This window comes from Aythya ferina, assembly GCF_964211825.1.
Source record: "Aythya ferina genome assembly, chromosome: 17".
NCBI classification, from domain to species: Eukaryota; Metazoa; Chordata; class Aves; order Anseriformes; family Anatidae; genus Aythya; species Aythya ferina.
The window spans coordinates 4,014,858-4,040,456 of NC_140316.1; the positions used below are offsets into that span (position 1 = coordinate 4,014,858).

Sequence of the window (25,599 nt, forward strand, 5' to 3'; positions counted from 1 at the left end):
TCCATGGAATACCTAAAAAGAGGTTTTTGCTGTAAGATTTCACTCGCTTCTTTTAAACTCTTCTACTTTGCATTTGCAAAAAAAAGGAAATCTGTGATAGCAGATGATAAATGTTAATGTTGGTAAATGCCCTGTGCTCAGTAAAGTCATGTTGCACTCAGGCAGATGACTGCTCTCTGCGGAAGCGTCTCAGCGTGCAGACGAACCCCAGTGGAGACGAGGCTTAGGGCTGGTTTGATGCTGGTATGTGCTCCACGGTGCTGCTCTGCGCCCCGCGGGGACCAGTCATGGGGCAGCAGCTGAAGCAGCCAAAGCAGGAGCATGCAGCCTGCCAGCCCTGGCATTAAGAGCTCACCACCTGAATAGCCCTGCTCAGCAAAAATACATATCTATCTTCTCCATTTCAGAGAGAGCAAAATTATGTGCTAAACTCCCCTGCACATCTGAGCTGATGCAGTTTGGGAATAATCCGCGTTCTTTCTGCTATCAAATGGAAAAAAAATAAAATAAAATCCTTGCCTCCATTCACCCAAATCTTCCAGTCATGTCAAATCAGGTGGTATGTTTTGTAACGTGGGCAAAATATGCACTGGGGATTAGGCTGGGACCGCTAAAGCCCTTCCACTTGCAAGATAAGAGAGATGCTTCAGGCTCAGGTCCCTGGGGGTGGATGCGACCCCCCCATGGTGCCCAGCCACAGCCCCCTCCAGCCCTCGTGTGCTGACCACCCTGGCACATCACCTCCCACCCACCGAGGGCTCTGGCTGGGAGCATCCTCACCCTCTGTGTTTTATTTCCCGATGATGGCTCCTGTGTTAGCACGAACATTTAATTCATTCCCCTCCTGTAGTTTAATTGCTGAAATTACGTTACAGGACTAGAGAAGGACACAAAGCACACAAATCAAACCCGCAGAAACATCACGACATCCACCCATGATCCACCTCTCTTTGCAAAGAGGAAATTACTCCAGGTCAGCTTCTGCACAGCCAGTTTATTCAGCTAAGACAAGAGAGCTGTTGGAGCAAATAATTGAAGAGTAATATGATAAAACACAATATTAGTGTTAACTGCCTTTACAGATTGGCCTTTGAATGAGATATGCTCAGTGCACCACACATGCCCCCCTTGCTGTCATTTTCTTGCTACGAACAGATTTGCTGAAGATTTGAGCCCTAATCTATGCAGTGTAACATTATCTGCCGCGTTCGTATGCTGATATGCTGTGGTTAGACGTAGGCTGTGGCTCCCAGGGGGACTCCATAACACAAGCTGATCACTCCTGTTCCAAATATGTGCACGCTTTTTTTTTAGGGAGAGGTTTTGGTTTTCTTTTTAATATCAAACAAAAAAGAGGCAATGACCTGGCATACAGAGGTTGCTCACACAAGTGGGCTTCACGGTCAGGTCATAATTTACATGATTGCAGAGACGAGGCATCCACAGCTGACACAGATCAGGGAGGCTCCACAGAGCTTGTTGATGGAGCAGCCAGGAGAGATGAGACACCTCTGAACCGCTTTGCACAGAAAATGCGAGCAACCAAGTACAGACCCTCAAACATTATCAATTAGTGCTGTTATTTCTAACATGCTCAAGGTGAAATAATCAAAGTCAGAAGTGTTATCCTGAAAGGGAAGAGCACCTGCTACTCCTTTGGTCACAGCCTCCCATTTGCTTTATCTTCTGCTTCTGACTCTTTAATCTGTTGTGGAATGTCATTTAATTAAGCATTTTCAGAGTTCACTCTAGGCCGTGGGATTATGCTGCAAGCAGGCAACACTGGCCTGAAGTTGTGATAATTAAGGCTGCGAAGGACAGGCTGGCACTTTGTCTAATCAGGGAGCCAACATAAATATGCCAGAGCTGGTGCTAAATATTTCCATGGTAGAAGCACTCTGACTTACTAGATTGGCTTTCCCCTAATCAAGGAATAGAGGCATCCAAAAAGTGTGGGTTTTCAGTTACAAAGAAAAAAAAAAAAAAAAAAAGGAAATGCAAAGGCAAAATGTTGGAAACACTCTTGACACCTACAGCACCGGCCCAAATTTATAACCTTTTAATAAATGATTTGTGAGCACTAGGAACAGGTAGAGGCAGCATGTGGCACCAGTCTTCTACACCTCAGCTCCAAGCCAGCCCCTGGCCCCAGGATGGGCGGCAGTGCCCATCCCACGTACCTGACTGCGCCGCCGCCACCGCCGAGCTGCAGCCAGGCCAGGGCTCAGGCTGGTGGGTGTGTGAGCAACTCCAGCAGCCTCACGGAGCAGTCACTGCTTACACTTTCAGGTCAGAGGATACACGGACAGTTCTGGGAGGATCACTGCTCAGACCAAGCTCCCGGTGAGATGTCGGTCCATTTGACTTGGTGATACGGATTTCAGGAGCCTGGAGTCACATCCAGCTCTGCATTCTCCAACAGATACCACTTCCAAGAAGCTAAATAGAGGAGAGTAGAAGCAGAAGTGATTTGGAGAGCTGTAACTCCAGTCTTCTGCTAGCTTTGCCCCCACCAAGACACATGCCAGGCTTCTACAGTGAGCCTTGCTGGCTGAATCCCACCTGCTCCCAGCCTACAGCTCAGACACTAGCAATGCCTCTGGGCGTTTCCTCCTGCTGCCTGCTCCTCTCATGGCATTGGGAATTTACACAACTTGATGTTTCTCTTAGTGGTAATCCTGTCTGCTTTCCCACTTTGCTTGGGCTTCTTCTATGTTGACAGAGGCTTGCTTTATCCTTCAACATGCTTGAATACAGCAGATGGGTACAACCAGCTCAGCTACCTGCCTAGGAGTTTGTGTTCTGGTTATACTGACAATGCTTACAGAAATTTCTTGGACAATTAACACCACTGAGCTTCTATTGTTTCCATTATTGCCAGACATGAAAAGTTAATATAACACGACAGAGTTAATGGCATTACAAAGGAAAAGGAAGAATGATGCATGCAACTCAACCAATGCAAATCTGAAGGAAAGGCAAACAGGCTGGCTATGAAAAGAGAGACAAATAGGAAGGAGCTGTATATTGTAGGCATGATTTAAGGTAAGTCTGTCCTGCCTGTTAAACTGCAGGTTTCACAGGACAGGGAGAAACCTTTGCAATTGTACAGCACCTAGCACAAACAGGGCTTTGGTCGCTTTGATCAGGCGCAGCAGCAGATTGCACAGCTGCAATTCAAATGAGTGCTTGCAGGAGCCAGGTCATTCTCCTCCTTTTATCTGCACCTGAGCAAAACGCAAAAACAGACTTGAAATAAGCAATGTTCTTCCTTCTTGTTTTCTGCCAGGCAGGCCGCAGAGCCGATAGCTTCAGGGCTGAGAAAGCAGCGCTACATCCCCCAGTGCCTCCTCATTAGGAACAGCTCCCGAAACACGCTTGGCATCGTCTCCATTTAGCGTCAGGTGACAGACGTCTCCTCCTGCAGCATTCCCTTTAACAGTGGTATTATTACTTTTACTTGAGTGCTTTGATTTAAGTCACGGGAGATGTCACAAATTAGTGTTTACAAAACTTAACACGAGGGGGCTGTCAGTACTTGCTTGAGGATGAGGAGTGAGGTTGCTGAGACCCCACTGCGGAGGCAGAGCCTCGCACCAGGAGCGAGGGTACAGGAAGATTCCTGACCTCCAGCCAAAGAGAGATTAATGATGCTCAGGGTGCAGCTCAGGCACACTGGAGCAAATTCCCCACCTCTTACACCACCTCTCCCCATCCCAAAGCAAAAAGGAATTAAAAGAATAGCATGAAAGAGGCCTGCTCGTTTTGGTATGTGCCACCTCTGCTGCGCACAGGTACATCCTCACCTTGCCTGCAGGTACACACACGAGCTGTGAGCGGCTCGCAGCCAACCTTACTCATAAATGGCACTGAAGCTGCTGGGTTACACGCTGCAAGGGAACTCATTCCAAGGAGGCCTGAATAAATAACTTGCGTGCTGATTCAAGGAGATGCAAATTCTGCGATCCCAGATTTCACCAATATCACCTGCTAGCTGGGAGACTTTACCCGCGGTTACATACCCAGGTGGAATAAATCTGCTTTGCATTTGGGCAAGTTAAAAAAAAAAAAACAATTTGCAGAAGAAATGCAAATTTGATACAAGTGTGACATTCAAAATCCTTCAAAGTAGAAATACAGAAGGCACGAATGTGCAGAAGAATGCAGAGTAGCCCTTTGGAACAGGGCTCTCCTAAGAGGTACTTCAGCACAGCCAGCTACTGCCCCTGTGCCCACCAGTGAAGAACAAAAGCACACCACTAAGACCCCTCCAGCATTAATTCTGGCTGGCCTCAGCAGTGAAAAGGTTTGGTTTCTTGGTGTTTTCCAGTTGTGTTTTTTGTTTGTTTGTTTGTTTGTTTTTTGGTAGTGGTGGCATTTTATTTAGTCATTTATTCTCAAACAGACGCAGTTATCTTTGTGACATGATCGCACCAGCTCAGAGCCATGGGTGCAGCGTGGGGTCCACGTCTGAGATCTTAGCCTTTCGTCGTGATTCACTGTGCCATTCAGTGCAAATCATAAGCTACAAAATTGCATTATCAGTACAGCTCTTTTCAATCAATTCAAGGTACTGATGTTTAAATATCTCCTGCACTAAAAAGCAATTGCTGTTTAGACCTATTTTTTTTTTAAAGAAATCATTATAACATTCTCATAATTACTCATCTTTCAGGGGAAGATAACACAGACAGCTGCTATTTCAAAGGATACTTTGTACATGTAGCTCGAGCAGTCACATCTGAAGTAGAGCAGATATTCTCTCCGATTCAGGAACCTATTTATTGCTGTCTGCGTCGTGCGGCAGCACCGCAGCCGTCGTTACACTCGCAGCAGAGGTATTTATACATCGTGATTTGCCTAAGGACTTCTTCCTCTGCCAGGCCCCACTTAGCAAAACATCAAAATAGGTGCTCAAGATCACGCCCCAGTGATTTACTGGAGAGGGCTGAACATCCCCAACAGGCTTTGGGGAGGTTTTTTTCTCCTCTAAATGTTCCTCCCCTTATTGCTCCCAGCTCATCACACCAAGCACCCTGTACCTGCCCCCCAAACCCCTTCTTGGCGTGGGGGGGGGGTTCAGAGGTGGGCATCGCCTCCACACTCACCCCTTGGCCTCTCTAATGGGAAACCTCGGGAAAATATCTGTGTGGTGGATAAGGTCACATAACGCTTCTGGGGTCAACAACAGTCTCTATCTGGAATTTAAAGAGGAAACGTGACCTTGCCTTGAAGGGCTTGAATTGAGCCTCGCCCTTCCACATCCCCAGGTAGGGCAGCTCATCCTCCTGCCCACAGACGGGGGTGTCACCACCCAACAAAGCTCTGCAGCAAGGCTGCTTCTCTTCTCTGAGGGTGCTCACATCTGCCCCACTGAATACATTCAGAGGCTCTGAGAAACTGCATTTCACCTTTCAGCTGGTGACCAAAGACCTGTGGAGTCACAGCAATCTGCCACACCAGAGACATCTCAGAAAAAAATCCTGACATTACAGTTGCTCTTACTGGAGAACCCACTGGTGCTTATGTTGTTCCAATGGTTAATTATCTTCACTTTTAAAAAAGTATGCACCCTTCTTCCCCTGTCAGAAAACCGTGCCAACAAATTAGTCAGCTAATCATCAGACTGGCTTACTAGCTAACAGCTACAAACAGGTGGAAGAGATGAGAAAATGCATGGATAAGACCAGTTCTAAAAAGTTACAGACCAAAAACGACCCTGAAAGTTAGGTCACCTTAACAGGAAGACAAAGCATGTTAGAAACCAGGAGGGTTCGTATCTGTAATTTATGTTTCAGAATGGTCACTCTGACATCTGCAAGAGCTTTCAAACTCCTGTTTCCCACACCCGCCTCCAAAATGCGATGCTGCTGACAATGTCAAGCAATTTCCTCACAAACAAAGCCACTCTTACAACCTTCTGAGATTTTGCCATATAGGAACATTGGTAAATGAATAGAGAAAATACTGGGGGGTGGAGAGTGATCCAGGATCTCACCTGATTGCAATTGTTGTCCCCAACACAGCGTGGTGATTTCCCACAACTTATAATTTAAAGCAACTCCTAATGCAATTCCGCTGCTAAACATCATACTTAACACAAAGGCTCCCTGATGCCGCTAACACAGCTGGACTGCCAGCTCTGAAATGTCAGCTTTCTTCCCGACGTTGCAAAAGCTCTACTGTTAATTTTGACATCTGGTTTTTAGTGAGATGTATTTCTCGCCGAGCAAATGCACACTGACAAATCTGGGGCCCTCTGTGTATTTTGGTAAATTGCAATCTATTATGAATATATATCTTCCTATAATGAAATGTTAGCTTTGCAGTTGTAACACAAGCTGTCCAAGTATCTGGTGGGAACATTTAATAACAATAATATTTTACTGATGATAACACAGCTACCTCATTTAGGTATTCCTAACTCACTCTCCTGACAGAGTTCTCCCCCTGATATATTAACAGTTTAATAGCACACAGGTGAAAGCTACTAGGTGATATTTAGATAAAGAACTGCCCTGGCAGCTTAGAGCCTCCCTGCAGAGGAAGCAGAGCATCAACACGCCTGCAGTGATCCCCAGCGGGGCCTTGCTGACAGCCAACATCATGGATCAAGGCTGTCTTAGAAGGACACGGCTCGGTTACTGCATGCTGCTCACCTCTCATTGTGTTTTGAGGGCCTGGCCGTGTCTCCTGAGGCTCTGGGGGCACTGATGGGTACAGCGAGCCCAGCCTTCCCACCAGGAGGAGAGCAGGGCTGCTGGGAAGCATTCCCTGCACCTGCTTCCCAGCACAGGGAAAATATTAGAGGGGTTCTTGCTCGCTTCGATGTTTTTGGTCTAGGAGATTCTGAACACAAAACGAGCAGATCCTAACGCAAAGGACTGGTCCCCAGAGGATCTGCTGAGCACGTGGAGTGTGCTGGAAGCGGGGATGCCACGAACACAGTGCCCACCCCAGGGCAGCACTGCCAGCCCTCACACTTGCTGCGGCTCAGGCCTGTGCCTCCTGCCAACAGGACAATCTTCCAAAGGACATGGTGGCAGCCCGGTGGCACGCTCATTCCCCTCCATTTCAGTGGGGCTGTCTGCCTGCTGTGAGCTAGATGAATACCTGGTGACAGGAACGGTCAGCAGCACCTTGTCCTACAACATTTCATTGCTTCAGCACAAGTCCCCAACAAACAGCAAGGCAGCACAGAGCCACGCTGCTGGCTGGAAAGGATGCTCCAGCCCCGCACGGTGATTCAGCACCACATTTTTTTGCTGTACTGCAGTGCTACTTAAACTTACCCCATAACATTAGGGGTATTTCACCTACCTTACATCAAGCATTTTGTCAGGAGAAAAAAAAGAGAGACTGAGCAGTTGGGTAAATCATAGGGAGTTGTGACAAAATCCACAGCGAGGTCTAGACACCAGATAAACAGACCCAAGAGAGACTCAGACAAGTGCATAATTAGTAATCCTATTCATTTCACAAGAACCCCTCTCAAATTATAGCACCTAGAAAGAGAGCACTAAGAAGTCATTAAAACTTCTGTTGTTGTTCAAGAAAAATGCATGTGTGTAGCCCAAAGGTAGCTCGGCCACCCTGGTGCTATGATTACCTGGGGTTTATTGCCAGGCTTGGTGCAGGGCAAGGGGGAATTTCCCCAGAACTCTGCATGCAGATTGCTTACAGCAGACGCACACAAGAGGAATAACATTGCAGGTTCACATTTCTTCCAAATTGCTCATCATGTTTTGCTCTAGCACAAAATCTGGAGTACTATCAAGCCAGTAACAAGACTCTGGGCATCTAAATCTCCAGGTAATCAGAATCTAGCTTTTCCGTTTCACGTTGATGCCTTATCCAGCTACTGGAAGAGCTTTGATCCTAGTCAAAAAGCAGTTTACACCTCTTATGGTCAAATTCATTATTATACTATTCAATTGCATTGTGCTTTTATGCTATTTTGAATACTGCTTGCATTGTGAGTATAAGGGCTTCTTCACAGAGATGCAAATCTCACAGTGGAAAGACTTAGCTGGCACTAGGGATCTGGATCAGGCCCCAGCGAATGGAAGAGAATTAATGTTAGTTCTTAACTTCACTATTTGAGCATGACGTGCCCCCAGGCTTGCTGCTTGTCTTAGCAGAAGCACTATCTGCTGTTTAGGCATGACAATATTTGTCAAGTGTAATGCTCATTAGTCTGCTGTGTGGTCAGGCTAGCAGCATATAAACACTCCGAAAGATCAGGTAGGGACTAAAGGTCCACTCTTCGCGGTCAATTATAGCCATCAACATTAATGATGCCACCATGGAGAGCTATGCAGGAAGAGAAGTGCTTTTCCAAGGTTAGTCTTAACAACATACCTTGGCTACGAGAAGCTGGCAATGAAAAATGTAGTGTGCACCTCCAGCCTTCATCTAACCCTCTCAGTGATTTATTTCAAGAACAGTCTAGTGGCTTTTTTTTTTTTTAATACCTGAATAAAAGACAAGCTTTCTAACCTCAAGTGCATTCTCATGTAGTCTTCAGAATTCACATTGTTGATGATACTTAAACCTGGTATTTAATCAAAAAGAAAAAAAGCTGCACAGGGGCGATGAAAGTTTCCCATCTCTGCCATCGCTTTTGCCTTCTGCACCTTTTCCCCAGAAATCTAGGATTTCCCAAAAAAAGCAGATTTTTGACTGCTTTTGATTGGAGAGAGTTCTTGGTTCCACTTCCTACAAGAACTGGGAAAAATCAGTAAACATTCCCCTCCCTCCTTGGAAAATTTCTTTTAAAACTCTTAAAAAAAAAAAAAAAAAATTAAATAGGGCTAGAGGTTTCCAGACCTCTCTCAAAAAGAAAAGGGTAAAAATAAAAACACTTGAATTCTTAGAAAAGCAGGAAGACTTCGCATTATTAAAAATATATATCTGTCAAGGCAAAAAAAAAAAAAAAAAGAATCCCTACTGCAAAGCTAACAGTACGGGTAGTCATCCCCGGCTGGCAGCACCCCACTTACTACCAAGGGAGCAGGACCACTCCCTGCTGCTCCCCTGCCATCCCACTGAAGGGCAGAGCTTCGGGAACGCATCACCAAAGCGAGCAGAAATAGCTTGAGATTTTGAAATCCTTATATAGTTCCCCAGGCTGACTGGAGCACTATAAATATAAACGAGAATGATACAGCAATAGCATGTCCTGAAACCCCAGCGAAATTTGGCATACGCAAAGCTGTCTCTATGAATCCTATCCACACAGAACTAGGTAAGCATGGATACTCCCAATTAAAAACTAAACCCCAAGTGCACGTTCCAGCCCTTCCCTAAACAGGAAATGACTTAAGCACAGGCTTAATTTTAAGCAGGACTATAAGAAATATGCATTGCAGTTTGGGAACAGGTTTACTGCTTTGCTAAGGAGTGCTTTGGTCAGTCATCATTTGTTTAACCCATGACCATTGATTTCAATTTAATTGGCATCTATCATCTTTGCCAATGCAGCATAATAGAGCACTAATATTAGGTTCTTTGACATATTCCATTCCTTTAATTTCATTTACTGGCCTAAACAGGACCCTACATGTAAGGTTATTTATGTACTTGTCCACACAGCAGATTGCACAGCAAACAGTAGCATTCAATATTTGATGCATTCTCTAAAAAAAGAAAGCCACGTTTTCTCTAAGTGAGTTGTAGCTCAGTCAGTAATTCAAACTCTCAGCATCCATGAAACCCTGCAATCCATTTATGCCTGCTTTGTGGAACTGATGTTTGCTTGGTGGTCTAAAGCCTTTTATTTTTCTTTTCCTTTTCAGCATGTGCTCTTGTACTTACCAGGGCACTTACAGTATTATTTAGGTTGCTGCCTGCGATATTTTCAAGCTACTAGAAGACAGTTTCTTAGACATTTTCATAATGTTTTGAAATGCTGATGAGGATTTAGCATTAAAATTAATGGCAGCCAGCCGTGGTCTTTCAGATGTGAAAGACTCTGCAGTACTTTCTGAGGAAAAAAGGTGGGGGGAGAAGAATGGAGATATAAATAGCCAGTCTTGCTTTTCTCTAGGCAGGATCCTTTTAATCATGTAAAATAGATTTTAAAGATTAAAGACTCTAGGCTCTGTTCTGCCTTTGCTCATGACTCGTATCACAAATTTTTTGTTTGTAATTTGAATGAAAAAGGACACACAGTGTTTTCATTTGCATTACCCCAAACTGGAATTTCCCCTTGAAGAACATAGCCCCTTCTTCCTCTGTGCTGAAAAGAGCCACGCACCTAGGCGGAACAACTCAAAACAGGAGAAAAATCCCAAATCCTTCTCCTACTTCTTGGACCTTCCTTTTTCTGAGATTCAATTTCGAGCTATGACTTATAGGCAGAAAAGGAGACAGAGGAATTACTGGTCCAGCAGCTCTGTCTGTGTATGTATGAGCTGCGGTTCCAGTTCTCACCCAGCCATCATCACACTGCACAGGGAACAGCTTGCACTTCCCGAGCCAGGAGCCCCAGCACTGCTCCAGGGAAACGGCTGTGCCCGGGCTGAGAGGTGTCCTGTGCCTGGGCAGAGCTCAGGGGCGTGGGGAGCTTTAGCCAAAGGCAAGGGGCAAAGAGGAAAGGGCCAGCTGTGCAGGGAAAAGGTGAACTGAGGCTCTGCAGGAACTGCGTGGCCTGGTAGAAGTCAGGAGAGGAGATGAACTAGAGAGCTGGGACAGAATAAACTGCCTGTGCCTGCTAGGGGAACCAACGTCCCTCTTTCATCAGCCACTTGCATGACAAACCCTGCTTTGCCCTAACACCCGCTCTCACCAAGGCAGGCAAACACAATGGGAGCCACAGCTGAGCACACATCATTCCTTATTCTTAACCTCTTTCTAATTCACCAGCATGCAAGCAACTCTGACCCGCTAACCAAGCGGTCCTTTCTCCAGCACAACCTGCAGCTCCTCAAAGCTGCAGCTGTAGTCCCGTCTGGTTTCCAGCCGTGCCTCCCCAGGAGCAGGAGGTCCCTCGACTCCTTGTGATTCTGAGGCCAACAAAACTCTGCCTTGGGATGTATCAATCTTAGTTGTACTTTAAATAAACTACAGAACACTTGGGTAATTCGTCTGGACTGCACTAGTACCCAGAGCATCCTAGTTTTGTTCCACATGCTAAGATATCATTGGGCACGTAGCCTTCCTTAGAGGACCACCAAAAGCCATCAGTTGTGAACCAGCTTTCTTTCTACTAGGTATATTTATCTTCATCAGCCACAGAATAGCAAGGAAGCAAAGAACACTTGGATACAGACATCTTTGTAATGACATTGGGAATCCCCCCTGAAATCCTTCTTGCCAAGCCCATGACTGTTTTTTGGTGGGCTCCACCTCCAGGGGGCTGAGGAACGGAGCCTGTATGTGCCATACACACAGCCTGTGGGAAGACGTGGGGAAACAGAGGAGAGAGAAAAGGAGCATTTGCATTTCAGAAGCTGTCTTGGTTCCTAGCAGCAACTCGTTGGGGACAGCATGGCCTGAGCGAAAATAAATGTGCAGCCTTCTTCCAAGAGAAGAAAACCCGTCTGTAATTACAACGACAGACTTTGTCTTGACAGCGCTGGAAATAAAGTTCACGAAGCGCACACAGCGTGGGAAGCGTCAGAGCAAACCTCCCACACGCGCCTCCACCAGCGCAACCAGGGGCTAAGGGCAGTTTGTTCCCAGTCTCTGCCTGCTTCTGCCTCTCGGCTCTGAGTGGCCACCAGTGCTTTCAATTAATTCCAGGTGGCTTCGTGCTGCAGGCACTGATCCACTTGGAGCTGAACCAAAACCGCTCCCCTCGCTGCACAGATAGCGCACATGCTCTGTTCCCTCACAGGCTGCAGATCTGTTTCAAGGTCCTGACCCTAGTTTTTAAAGCCCTTAATAGGCGAAGGCCTAATGAACCTCGGAGACAGCTCCTTACTCTGCAATCCAAAGCAGCAGCTGGGAGTGCTCTGGGCAAGCAGGGCTGACCAAGCTCAGGGTGAAACCCTCCTCCTTTTCTGCGTCTGAGCCTCTTGCTACCAAAACCTTGGCCCTGTCTTTTACCAACAGTGACACAACCTCACATCATCTGCAGGCCTGCCACAGCCTTCTTTGTTATTGCTGCTGTTTCATTAAATATCGGCACAAGGTAAAGGAAGATTGCACGTTAGGAAGATACACTTTAGGTTTTTGCAGAAGCAGTCATGGTGTGAGCATGCCTCCAAGAGTACAGGAGAGAGATGTTGTTTCTGAAGTTGTTGAAAAGTTGAGTTGGGAGCATAGTCCCAAAGCTGGGGAAAAAAAAAAAAAAAAAAAAAAAAAAAAAAAAAAAAAAAAAAAAAAAACAAGAAAGCCTTGAAGAAATGAGCAGCAGCAAGAGCCCTAAGAGCCCTCACAGCACAACCCCATCTAGCAAGCTTGAGGTGAGGCACCGGCAGGTGAAAGCAGAGACAGCACCGTTCACTGGGCATCTTCATGCTTGGTTACAGCCAACACAACACAGCTGCAGGACAGCATTCCCCATTACTGCTGCATTAATGCTCCCTAATTTGCCTATCAGCCTCTTCTCATTCTTCCACACGCAGCCCATGCTTTTCTATTGCACAGCTAGGAACAGCACGACAGAATTAGCCTGCACCTGGCACTGGTTTGGAAACCTGTGTCTCCAACCTCCACACCACACACTACTGCGTACTTCAGCAGCAGCTTTAAAGCAGATTAGAGGCTGACGAGCTGAAACAAAGCCATCTCATTACTCCTGCAGCTCTAGCACCACTCTTCCTGCAGCCTTCCTCCTTCTTTGCATCCTTCCCCTTTGCCTCCATCCCCACTGTGTGCAGTCCCTTCAGCAGGGACACCAAGCTTGTGCAGCACACCGAGCCACAGCCAGGTGCTTTGAGCAGGCACCTCCACCTTCCTATAACCCACTACACACAGCACGTGCTGAAGCCCTTGGCTTGCCAAGGAACTCATCATGCTGCTCCTAACCTTCGAACTTCAGCTGGTCAATGAGTCCTTTTAGACAGTGTGTTCATCTGCTTTCACATCCTTCTCTGTTTTGTAAGTGCAGGTTCTTTCAAAAGAATAAGCAGTAATTACTGCAGCCACACCTATACTGGAAATGCCTGTGCAATGATCTGTAGTGCGTGTTCACAAAGAAAACAAAAGCTGTAAAGAAATAAGCATCCATTGACTTTGAACTTTGGTATCTGGTCCTTTTCTGCATTGGGGACCCGATTCTTTGAAGCACTGAGCTGCCCTAGCCCCTCAGGGACTCGAGTTTCTTCTCACACATGCAAATATAAATCAGAAGTCGCTCTGTTGAAGAGAAGTGAATTATGCAGGTGTGACCTCAGTGTGACAGACGGGGCTCATGGATAGCAGCAGAGATGGGAACATGTGCCCTTTCATTTTTCACGTGGTGATTTTTCATTTTCAGCCACTTGGTTTTGCACAGCAACAAAAACACATACAGCTGCAACGCAATAGGACAGGACGGCTGATATTTAGGAGAAATCACACGCTTAGATCAATGCACACTGCAGGTATTCAGCTGGAACCGAACGTGTTGGAAGCAATGTAAACCCCAGGGGGCTTGTTCGCTAATCAATAAACACAAGGAGTGTATGCCACTGAGTTATTGCTGGAGTGTTAATTGTAGCTATACAGATTTATTTATTTAATTGTTTATTTTTTGCATTGCTAAAGACAGACATCAAGAACTATGATTTTTACAAAACAGACATAAGAAAAATGCTTTTATATTCCCATCTCTGGTATGTTTCCAACTTTAGAAAGACATCTAACCCCATTAGGAGCTCTCAGTGTTGCCTTACGAAGAAAAAGAGGAAGTTCATAATGGTTCCCATCCCCTAGTTTACCACAAGTGGCATTTAAGCAGTCACCTGGGGAAAAATCCCAATGGGAAGACTGACAAAGCTTACCATTTGAAAAAGGTCAGGCCTTCTATTCTTCCTCTGAATAGATGGTGCTGACCTTAAAACCTTCCAGTCTCAATCCCCCTCCTCATAAGCTGGAGGAGCTCACGATGGAGCAGACAGCTAGGGCGAACCTTGCTGGGAGAGATGCAGAGCATCATTGCTCTGAAGAATCTAATTCCTCATTTCCCTCTGACAAATATCTAATTTGTTGTTTCCTTCTGACAAGTTACAGGTACCAGCTTAGCTGTGAGCAGGTGCTTGGCAGTATCAGCAGCACAGGCACCAGTGGAGCAGTCCTGGGCAGGCCAGACCGCAGTGGGGAAGAACACTGCCTCTCCCCAGGGCAACTGCCTTGAAGACACATGGCAAAAATGCAATAATATCCAAAATCCTGGTGGACAGGGCGCTCTGTGTAAATACAGGTAGAAAAAGCAGGATTCACAAAGATGAACTTTGACCAAAACAGTCCAGAGAAGGAGTTTACACCTAGCAGCTCCGCTTCAGTCTCTGGAAGAGACTACTGGATACAGAAAGTACACGAACTAGTTTTATTCAGCTGAAGTTATCTTTCTCATATATTTCCTTAATGGAATACCTCTCCCTCCTCACACATTTTGGTAGAGAAACAAAGGGTAGGCAGATGGATAAATATTTCTATCCCGCAGATGGGAACCAGAGCCCTGGTACAGCTTTGAGCACAGGGTCAGGCAAGGAGGTGACAGCAGAAGCCAAACCCAGACTCACCAGGTTCCAGCTGGGGACCTCAGTCACGATCTCACCTTCCTCCTGGTGTTAACCTCACTCCTCAGCTGAGCCTGTGAGCAGTCGGTACAGCAGGCACCAACTCAACAGCTACACAGAGGATCACCATCCTGGCCCCAGGCTGTCCGTGAGACCAGCACTACACCGGGCAGTACAACTGCTGCAGGCTGGTCCTCCCTGCAGGCTTCAGGAGAGCAGGCTTCCGACTGAGTCATCCTGTGGGATGGAAGGGGACAGCCCATGGTGGTAATCCCAAATGCTGCTGCATGCTAGGAGTTCAGTCCCTAACTGCCGCAGTCACAAAACTACAATACACGTGCCTTCTGATGCCATTTTTAGTCACTTTTTAATGCAGCACTGCAGTTTGTCAGTCTTTCTTGTCCCAGCTGGAATAGATGAATTGCTGCTGCTTTTTAGGACCACTGGCAGATGAGCACAATAGAAACATCACTCAGATATTGATGAGTAATGCACACAAAACACTTCCAAAAACTGTGTTGCTATCGCAGCTAAACAAAGTGTACTAAATTAACATTCCCATGGAAGGAAAGGAGCTCATTTCCACATATTCAGCATTTAAATGAACCTATTGCGCCGCTGCAAAGCTCAGCTGAAACAAAAAACTGGCCGTGGTTCTCCTGAAACTTTCATAGACCTCTGTAACCCTCACTCAGGTTTCAGGCTGGCAGCAAAGCCTGGGGTATCTCGCAGGGTATGGGATTTCATTATAGAAATTTCACACAGCTCCAGCAGCTTCTCTTGGGTCACAGTCCTACAGACCTCCAGATAACGTTCTGACTTTAAATTGTTATTGCCCTGGTATAAAAGCAACAGACCATGCATTATTTGTAAGACACAGTCCAGCACATTTCAAAGTTCACAGAAGTCTTTTACCAGCTCAAATGGATTAGATCAGCTTCTTCATGGGAAACCTCCTGGACAGTTTTCCCTTTAGGACTAGAAGCAATGTGCTTGAGTAGGGCATGAGCTAGGGCTAACCTGCAGAGGCAGAAAGACCTCACAGTGGTTGATAATGCCTCTGCCACAATAATCAAAATCACAGAAGAAAAAAAAAAAAAAAACACAACACTAATTTGGACTGGGGAAAAAACAACTAAATGCACCTAACAGCAATGTAGTGGAGCTTGGAGCTAACAGACTGACTAACAGAAAGGAAGAGCCCTCTGTCTGGAGCAGGATTAAGGAGATGACTCATGAAGTAGTTCTGTTGCTGTCATCTCTGACTAAACGTTATGCTGAAGTCCAGATATAAAACGATATGACTCAAGAGAGTGAAGTAGCTATGGGGAGTTAGAGCAATGGAAGGGAGTCAGCACGCCCAGCTCCTGCTCCCGCAGCCATGTGAAGGCTCCTGCACTCACAATCCTTCCACTTGCAACGTTACAAGCCTGAAGGGAATTCTCTTCCTGCCCTATGTGCTCTTAAACTTCCTATTATGACAATAATTTATAACCCCCAAAGCAGAACAGCCTATTTCAAGTCTCCTGTTGCTGCTACACAAGACCACTTGCTTTGTGCCTGAAAGGTGTCTAAACATTTGCTGCTACTTAGACACTTTGTGAGGATTAATGTTTTACTGCACTTGGAAGTTGTCTTGAACAGCTTTTTCCAAAACCTCTATTCAGGTTAGAGTTTGTTCTTCAGGTACAAACAGACAAGCAGCAGATCCCCATCCCTGTTTAATGGCATTAGGCATCAGCACCTTGGAGCGCCTTTTTGTAAGCACTTCAGTCACCTTTACTCAGGTAAAGCCTTTATTGACTCAGTGTGCCTTCCGCAACGCCTTCAAACAATTAGGAACCCCAGATACTAACTCTTACTTCAGACAAATACCTGTCGTTCCTCTTCAAACAGGAATATCACCCTTGTGCTCCTGGTTACTGCAGCTGCTGCAATCCAACCAGGGTGGATATATTTTAACCTGACAGACTTTGAAAGCTCCCTTCCAACAGGCTGACCTTATTCCCGAAATTAGTGAGGGGGAGCACAGGAAGTGTTCGTGAATAGAGGAGAACAACAGAATGTTTTTATACGTCTGGTGAATTTCTGTTTCATTAGATTAGGGCGCAGTTGCCTTTAATGTAACTAACGTGTGGCAACCACAGGGTAACCACAGTGAGTAAATCTGTCCTGCAGGAGGAAGCAGAAATGCAGCAGGGTTTGCTTCAACTGCTAGGAGAGAATTGGGCAGCCTTCTCAGTGCTGGTTGCAGCTGGGGGCGGAGGGGAGGAGAACTGAGAATACACTGGTAGTGACAGCTGAAAACAGAAATATCTCAGCAGCAGCGGGTGGGGAACCAAACAGGTCCCAGCACCCTGTCACTGCTCCCATCCGTGCTCCTGATTTGTTCTGGGTGGGAAAAGCAAAGCAACAACCTGATAGTCTTTGCTCTTCAGGGAAAGGCTTGAGGAGGTCTTCATATATTTAATAATAGCAGTTTATCATTAGATGTCTAGATATGCACACATTTACATGCAAAAAACATACAAGCTAGAGGAACCACAAAGCTGGGTGACTCTTGTATTACCCCGCTGGTGGGAGAACACAGCCGGTTCCACTATTCTCCCATATTCCCACCAGGAATGCAGCTCCCTTGCTTTGTTCCCCAGGCAGCCCAGAATTTAACAGATGTCCAAAGTAAATCACGATCATTCCGTAGGTTTTGGGAATAGAAGCTAGATGGAAAAAATCACGGTCTAATAAAGCATGGCAATCAAAAGAGTTCCAGCACACTCCTGGTCGTTTCCAAATAAATTAGGGTATCTTTAAAATCTCTGCACAACAGTTTATATTTCAAATCAAAAGGCTGTATGTCATTGAATTTCCCCTGAGTAATCTAAGTGAGAGGGCTCTCTGAGGTGCGGTAATAGGATGTAAGCGAAGAAGTGGGTATTATTTTACCCGTGCTGTGATAATCTGAATGCACCACTGCCCAGCATCATAAACAGTGGAGTGAGAGGTATTAACAGCACTTTCAAAAGCCATGCATTTGGGGATTGTCTAAATAGGGCTGAGGGGGCAGAAGGAAGGGGAAAGCAAGAAGATCTGCAGCAACAGGGAATATAAGCATTTAAGCTAAAGCACAGATAACATAATACTGCTTAAAATCTGAAGAACAGAGGGAAATTATTAAAGCTTGCTTTTCACCTAAGACAGCAAAAAGAAAGGTAGCAGCAATGTCAAGAAAGAGTGCAGCTCTTAATAATCAGCATCGCTTTAAATATGATATGGAAGTTTTGCACTGAGACACTATAATTAAGAAATCAAGGCTTACCAGTTACCATGTGTCTGGAGCAGAGCAGGAGCCTGTGCTATAGGATCTCCTGCACAGAGCCGTGCTCACTGCTGAAGCTGGGACTAGGAAAAAAGTAGCCAAGCCCTCGCACGCCACACATTTGCCCCCCAGGTCACGCACTGCTTTCCTTCTCCTCCCCAGTCAGGTTTCCTTCCCCTGTCTCCCCACAGCAAGCCCGGCCAGCCTGTCCCACTACCCCACTGCAAGGCACAGGGCTCACAGCCTGCTTGCTGCAATAGGGTCGGGAAGGGGAACGCGAGCCTTGGAACTGCCGCTCACACTGCCTGGGGTGTGCGGTGCCACCAGCTGAGCGCTGCCTTATTCAAAGGAAGCCTCAGCTCAGATCTGCACTGTGCCTGAACCAAGAAGGGCAAATAAATTATTTTTAAGGCAGGAAAACAGAAAAATGGATCATTACATGTACTTATTTTTAAGGACCATTTTAGCATTGCTTTCAATGTCAACTGCAGAAGTTAACTCTACGCGAACGGAGGAACACTCAGGCTTTTCCCATTTGGGGAATTTGTGAGATTCTCCCACACCAGCTTGCTTCCAGCAGAAAGCTGGACTCACCTAGCTGCAGCAACAGCTGCCCACCCAGAGACACGCAGACCCTTCCCAAATGGAGACCCCCTCCCCTACCTCGAAACCCAGGCCATCAACACCAACAGCACCAGGAGAGGCCCTGGGGGTGCAGGGGCCTCACAAATGGTGCCCAGGGGAAGGACACAGAGCTTCCTCCCCCACCTCTACCCTTTCCAGACCAGGGGAGGGCTCAAGGTGTCAGCAAGCCAGCCTGGGTCCTCCCAAGCACAGCAAGCAGGTAATAACAAAAATGGGAGATGACCCCATTTCTCCTCATTGTAATTAGCCAGGATCCCCTTGCCAAATACAAGTGAAGCAGCTAGTTTACCCATAGCCTTTGTTCAGAGAAGAAAAAAGCAGCAACTTCCTGGTCTGTGAGAATGCTCTACGCTGGCCCAGACATGACAGGGGTCAAGGAGCAGAAGAGGTACCAGACAAGGCAGGAAATGCACCCGTTGCTCTGCACCATACCTAGAGACAAGGTGACAATTGATAATTACATGGAACCCACACTTTTAATGCGTTATCCATCATGACACCTGGAATTGCTTTCACAAAAACTGCACCAACAGTATGTTGCCCTATTCAAACCTCCTGCTTTTCTCCAGGCTACCCTCAGTTTAATCACAAAACAACCACCCAGTCTTATGGGCTTACATTTATCTGCAGGTCATTCCCATTTAATTTCCTGGGTCTGCCATTTTTCTTGAGCCTTCCAAGGAGAAGGTGGCTAACCCTCCATAAGATGCGCCAGCAGGACCCAAAGAAAAATCCAAGTGCAGCTTCAGTGGGTTTTATACCTGCACTGAATGAAAACCCTCGTAGACTGATACGTGAGTTGCTCCCGAATTACTAAGGGTGATTGGATGTGAGAAAAATAATAGCTTTGTACACCAAGCCAGCCCTCCTTTGACTCCAGATGCAAAATTACCATTTTTCTGCTGAAAGGGTGATTTCATGCCATAACTTGCATGACTAAGGTTTTCAGAGAAGACTTTTGTTTAGATAAGGACAAGAGATGCCCTGAGGCTCGTATTGTAATGTTATATGGATATATAGATGGAGAAAGAAATTTTTGTTGGGCTGAGGGAGTGGTGAGATTTTTATCTGCATGATTACTTACTGACAGACACTGGGAACGGCGAGATTCTTTTTGACCTTTCCTCACCCCTGCCTGGCTAGAAATGCAGCAGCCACCCTGGCTCTGCAGCACCTGGGTACCACAGGCAGCCCGAGCTGCAGCTGGTTTCTCGGGGTGCCCACCTTCCTTCAGCAGGTCACTGCTGTCCTCAAAAGGGAGCTGTTGTCTGCCTGAAATCTGATCTACAGCTCCAGAGGGAGGAAAAAAAAAAAATAAAAAAAAATCTGGAGCTGACAACAGTCCCAAAGGAAAACGGACAACAGAACAGCTTCTGTGCTGATATTTTTAACAGCTCCTGGGATTTGCCCTCTGCTTGCATTATTAAATAAGCTTGCAATTGCAGTGCTTTCGCTGTACTTTCAACCTCCAGCTAGAGCAATCTGCATTACAAAGCAAGCTGCACAGCTCCGGGTACAGCACTGGTTATATGGTCACCAGGAAAGCAGCGTGCATGCTGATGCTCTCCCTTGCTGGCTGCTCCTGCGGTGGGTGCAGTGCCTTCGTTAATGCATGACAACTGGTGGTTTGATAGCAAGCGGTGCTGCAGGGTTGTGATTAACTCTCAGGGTGCTTCGGGATGTTGCTGGAAACTTTGTCGTGTCTTGTCTGAGGCTATTCATTATTCTTCTTGCCTCCTACTTGAGACAGTAGATAATCTCAGTTCAGATTATTAATTAGATGTAGAACTCCATATCTCAATCTAGAAATTGAGTTCTCAGCAATTTCTGAACCCAAGAACAAGAAATTGGGTGGTTTTGACTCAGTAATGTCTAAAATACTCACCGAAAGCAAAGCCAATAGCGGTAGCTACAAAGCCTTTTCATCCACAGATCTCAAACAAATTTAGAAAATTAAAAAGTTGTTCCCATTACACAGACAAGAAAGGACAGAGGAAGCTGCTTGTTTTCAAGGTATGACGTATAACCTTCAACTTCTACTTGGAGAAAGCTGCATTAAGGCAACTGAGCAGGACACATTCCCTCCCCTGTTCCCATCCCACATCAGAAGCCCAAAGCTTGTCCCTGTGCCCAAGTGTCATCCCAGGCTCAGCCAACCGACCCTCCAGCTTCAATACAGATGGAAAACAGCCCACTGCTTCAGTGAACCTGCACCTAGAACAAGCAGTGCAAACGGTATGGTATTTCACAATACTGACCATCATAATTTTGTGATGGATAATGTCAGGAAATACTTCACTTTGCCTGTCTATCCAAGCTTCAAGACAAAATTAAGCTTTCCTCTGAGCAGATAAATATAAAAAAAAAATACCCTATTAATTCAGGTAAATAGGGTAAGTAGAAAAATATGAAACTAAATATGCACGTAATTTTTTCTCTATCTCTGAAAGGTTCAAAAACATTAAAGAAATATTTTCCATCAAGTTTCATTGCTGACTACATCTAAAGAATCCCCTTTCAGCAAAAGTTGGCAGTTTGAAAGGTTTCTAAGTGGTGTTTTTTTTTTTCCCTACTTTTTACTTTAAACCATCTATGATAAAGCACAGAGTCACAGCATCTGTGTTAAGGGGATCAAAGCCTACATTACTTTAAGCTTAAAAATTCTTCACACTTTCAGCCTTATCCTTATTCAGCTACAGGAAGGGAAGTAATATCTGTCTTGGATTTTACTCCGCATTTCAAAATACCAAAACCATCCAAACAAGAGCTGCTTGTGTACAGTGCAAAGTCTTTGTTTTGACTGGCACCCAGGAGGAATTATGACATACTATCATCAAAGCGAACTCTGCAGATTATGGGGTAAGCAAAACAAGTTCTCTCAGTTTTCCAAGTTCTCATGATATAAACATCTTTTCAATTAAGCAGGTAAAATATACAGGAGTTACAACCTTAGAACCAAGGTTGTAACTCAGTTAAAAAAAAATTATTTCTATCCACACAGATGTTTCCTGAGCATGTGAAAAGCATATGCCATTTTACTACGTATATATTTCAAAATGATCTGATTTTGATGTATATACACAATAGCCATGCTCACACTTACTTCCATGTCAGTCACCTGTATGCACAAATGCACTCTGCTGTAGGGGAAGAATCTGCTCCCAATGCACAAGTCTGTATGGGAACTAGGAAACTGCCATGCGGCTCCTCTTCACAGTAACTCTCATATTTCTGTCCTAGAAAGAGGTGCAGTTGTGAGGCTTCAAAAAGCTTGAGAAGCAAATTAAACTATTAAAGGTTCATTAGCCTTAACACAGTATGGAAAACTTTGAGATGTTGGGTTTTTGACATGTTTCTTCAGGAAGAAAAAAAGTGACACAATGGCTACATAGCTTTAAGCACATTAAAACAATATCAACTAGAAATATTCCTGTAAATTTCCTTAAAAAAAATATTAAAACTTGGAGGATGCAACAAACCAATATGACCCAGACACTGCAAAATAAATACCAGGTGCACAGACAGAAACCAAGGGCCCTGTGAAAGTCATCATCTCTTTGTACAGCACATCAGCTTGACAATATGACTAGGGCCAAAAGAATAACATAACAGGTAAGGACAAAGAGTTAAGGTTGTTAGCCAAAACACAAATAAGAAATACCATATTTTCAGAAGTCTGGTTTTCATCAACTTTGACCTCAATTGGTCGCTTGCCTCTTAAACATTTGCTTTTCATAATTCCATTGTTCTTACAAAGCTCTTTTAAAGTCCTCTAATCGATGTGTATTTGTAAACCATACAGGTCCTTTGTTGGAGCTCCCATTCTAATCTGGGAACTTTAATTTTCAGAGCAGCCGATTCCTTAGTGGTGCAGAAGCATCAAGATGAAGGTTCAGTGAACTCAAGGTCAGTAAGTCATGCATTTCTTTTGACTAGCATTTGTTCTCGACAAGCAAGCTGCTCACAAATCCCTTTTGCAAGTTTAAGGCTCTGTGTAGCCTGCAGAGACAAAATTAGAGTATAAACATCTACTCACTAGAGAAAACAAGGGAGTTATTGTCACTGTAAAGAAGGAGACATCTAAACCATACCCCCTCTGCATTAATTCCATTATTGTGCACAGGCAAGCTGACAGTTATACCACCGAGTAAACTGCAGTTATCTAGTCAAATGATCATTTAATGTTCTTTATTTTACTTTTTCTAAAGAAAATTGATTTCTTGCTATTTATGTTCAGGGTATTTCATTGTGCTGTGATTATAAACTAGACTGAATGCATTTCCACTGGCTCCCTGCAAAGTGTGTTTTACAATCCTTCCTGTTTGTACAATGCAAGACGTCTTCTTTAATTGCCAGTCTTTTTTTTTTTTTTTTTTTTTTTTTATTAAATAGGATGCTTGGTTGGTTGTTTACTCAGAAGCTCTGGAAGAGCCAAGGCTGGTCTCCAGTCCTTAGACATGCTGCTATGAGATATGGAAGGAAATATCCCCAGTAATGATGTCTGCTATGTAAATAACAAAACTGTCTACAGCCCATTAAACTCCATCAAGCCTTTGCAGAAATTTAAAATTTGACTTGCAAGGACAACTCCTAGGACAGACTCTGGGCCATAATGGTCTCTCCCCTCACATCAGATGCCTCCTCCCAGCAGCAGCGACAGAAACCCGCATGGCCACAGCCGGAGGAGCGCTCAAGATCCTTTCTCCCACACGTCTGATTATCCCATTGGGATTTAGGAGCGCCTCTCTACTGCACAGGAATAATGTGAGATGATGAGATGAAGACCTACAGCAAATGGGATGGAGCTGATGGAAAAGCAAGGCACAGCCAAACTCAGCAGCAGTGATGTGCAAGCACCAAAACCCCAAAGGTCCCGCTGCCACTCAGAGCCGAGAGCAGCATCCCTGGAGCAGGAGGCAGCGTGAAGCTTCACGGGGGATCTTCGCTTTGTGCAAGCTGCCTCGCCTCGTCTTTGAGGGGGTTGCGAGGAAAAGAAGGGAACCCTTGCCTGAGAAAATGCAAACCTCCCAGCTCCCCTCCAGTACTGCTCATGCAATCACTTCAGCCACCCCCGGCTCAAGAGCCTTTTAAGGACAGGCATTTAGGCACACGTTTTGAAACACGCTCAACATCCTGTGATTATTTCCCCCCCTCCTTTCCTTCCCACACCTCAGTACGTAAAACCTTACTGCTGTGGAAATAAATGTGTGAAAATCAATCGGGGACCTTTGCAAGCTATTAAAAACCTAACATAGCATTACAGGTTTACCACCAGCCGTTAAAAAGAGGCTCTCTATGAAACTGTGTGGGAAATATTCCACATGACACAAGGATTTTGACAGACATACTGAGTATTTTGAATAATCCAGCAACTATTTACCTTGAAAACCACAGTCACTTTCACAAACACGTAGCTCTATAAATATTATTTTACTGCTGATGTTTTACTATCCTTTCTTGGGAAAACTATCTCATGTAGAAACATTTGGTTGGAGGGAGGGGTCAAACTTCATCGTAAATACCAATTGTTAAAAGACAAACAAAGAAAAGTGTAGGGTTTTGTTCCCACCCACTCTCAACTGCCTGCTTCCCTCGTCTGCGATACAGTTCAGTGCTCCTCAGATACGATTAAATCGCCGTTCTGCTGCTGGCTGCTTGCAGCCCAGGTGTGCAGCAGGGCAGCGGGTCAGGAGCCCTCAATGCTGTGGGGTTGGGGCAGGAGGAAGCCCCCGTCCCAGCAGCCTCCCCACCCAACCCAGCACCCCAAGCACTGCTGAGCACACAACCTGCTTTCAGCTCAGATTTCAGATTTCTGCCTCCTCCCTCAGCACCCAAGCACCTCACCCAGATGCTGTCCTGATCCCCAGACCACAGACCCACAGGAGGCGTCCTTTTGTCCGTTTGGGGGCTGGATGCATCAGAGATCCTACTGTCCTGATTGTATCCCCCAGACAACCCTCCTGGGGGGGGAAAAAAAAAATCAGGAAAAGAGGAACTTGGCAGCCGCCAGAAGAAATCACTTTCTTGGCCACCCATATAGAAAATTCATGAAACCTCCTGTGAATAGCATGGAAAGAAGCAGTTCAGCAAAAATACAAGTCTCTTCATCAGTACAAGAGCCAGCCCTCTGCCTACAGCAAAAAGTTAGTTCATCACAGCTCAGCTCAACAGGGATAAATCTACATTTGAAAGAATGAAAAGGGAATAAATTCACCTTAATCCAGTCTTGCAAAACCCTGCTCTCGCTCCGGAGACGTAACACACTCAGGCTGGAGAGTTATGACACCTTTGCAGGACGCGTTTAAATCAGCAGCATGACCTGACCTGTTCTACAGGGAAAGCCCTTTGTGTACACTTCCCAGCCCTGACCTGTGCCGTGGCTTTGCTGGAGCTTACTCTGTCGTTACAGCACAGTTTTCTGACCCAGGAGAACCGTTTCTTTTGTGGCACAGGCCATGGGCTTTCCCCGTGCTCAGACTCCAGCCAGCCAGGCCATGTTACTCTTCTGGTCACCAAGCGGGGCACAGTGATGCTTTCAGCTCCCCAGGCACACTTTTTCAATGCATCATCCTTACAATGAGGGCAGCTCCTGCAGCAAGTTACATGTGTTTCCCAAAATTCTCGAGGGCTGCAGAAGGGGCACACCACAACAGCACAGTAAGCTCTGTGTAGGTCTGTACATGCACGTTGTTTTGCAGACAAGTCATTAGCACTGCTTTCTTCCAGGATTAATAGGAAAATCCGAGAGCTGCAGAGTTGAACTTGCAGGGCCTGATCCTCTGATGGTTTGTAGGGCTATAATGAAAGTTTCAGCTAAAGAACATTTAAGACTGTACTGCACCAGACCCAGCCTCACTGAAGTCAGCAGAATCTGGTCCACCAGCCTCAAAAGGCCTGAGGGACGTACTGTAGCATTGCATCCAGCAACCGTGACAGCAGAGCTGTTCCCAAGAGAGGTCCAACACAAGG

At 45.6% G+C, this 25,599-nt stretch overlaps 3 long non-coding RNA genes across 5 annotated transcripts in view; 2 read left to right on the forward strand and 1 right to left on the reverse strand.

Moving 5' to 3' along the window:
* Positions 1-25,599, reverse strand: part of LOC311446080 — a 42,548-nt gene that overhangs the window by 3,402 nt on the left and 13,547 nt on the right. The window contains exons 5-7 of one of the 2 annotated variants that reach the window (XR_014698744.1): positions 24,475-24,590; positions 21,734-22,629; positions 2,181-2,439 (exon numbers count right to left, since the gene is read on the reverse strand). This is a non-coding gene — a long non-coding RNA (uncharacterized lncRNA). Of the gene's footprint in view, positions 1-2,035; positions 2,440-21,733; positions 22,630-24,474; positions 24,591-25,599 lie in introns of those variants that run through there. The other variant, XR_014698745.1, reaches the window with a different exon arrangement.
* On the forward strand, positions 1,828-3,427 carry LOC311446083. The gene is made up of 2 exons (XR_014698748.1): positions 1,828-3,045; positions 3,290-3,427. It is a non-coding gene; the product is annotated as an uncharacterized lncRNA (long non-coding RNA).
* LOC311446081 lies at positions 4,134-5,475 on the forward strand. Of its 2 annotated transcripts, XR_014698747.1 has the most exons (4): positions 4,165-4,306; positions 4,406-4,570; positions 4,676-4,838; positions 5,419-5,475. It is a non-coding gene; the product is annotated as an uncharacterized lncRNA (long non-coding RNA). The 2 variants fall into 2 exon arrangements; XR_014698746.1 differs by lacking the exon at positions 5,419-5,475 and having other exon boundaries at positions 4,134-4,306; positions 4,676-4,799.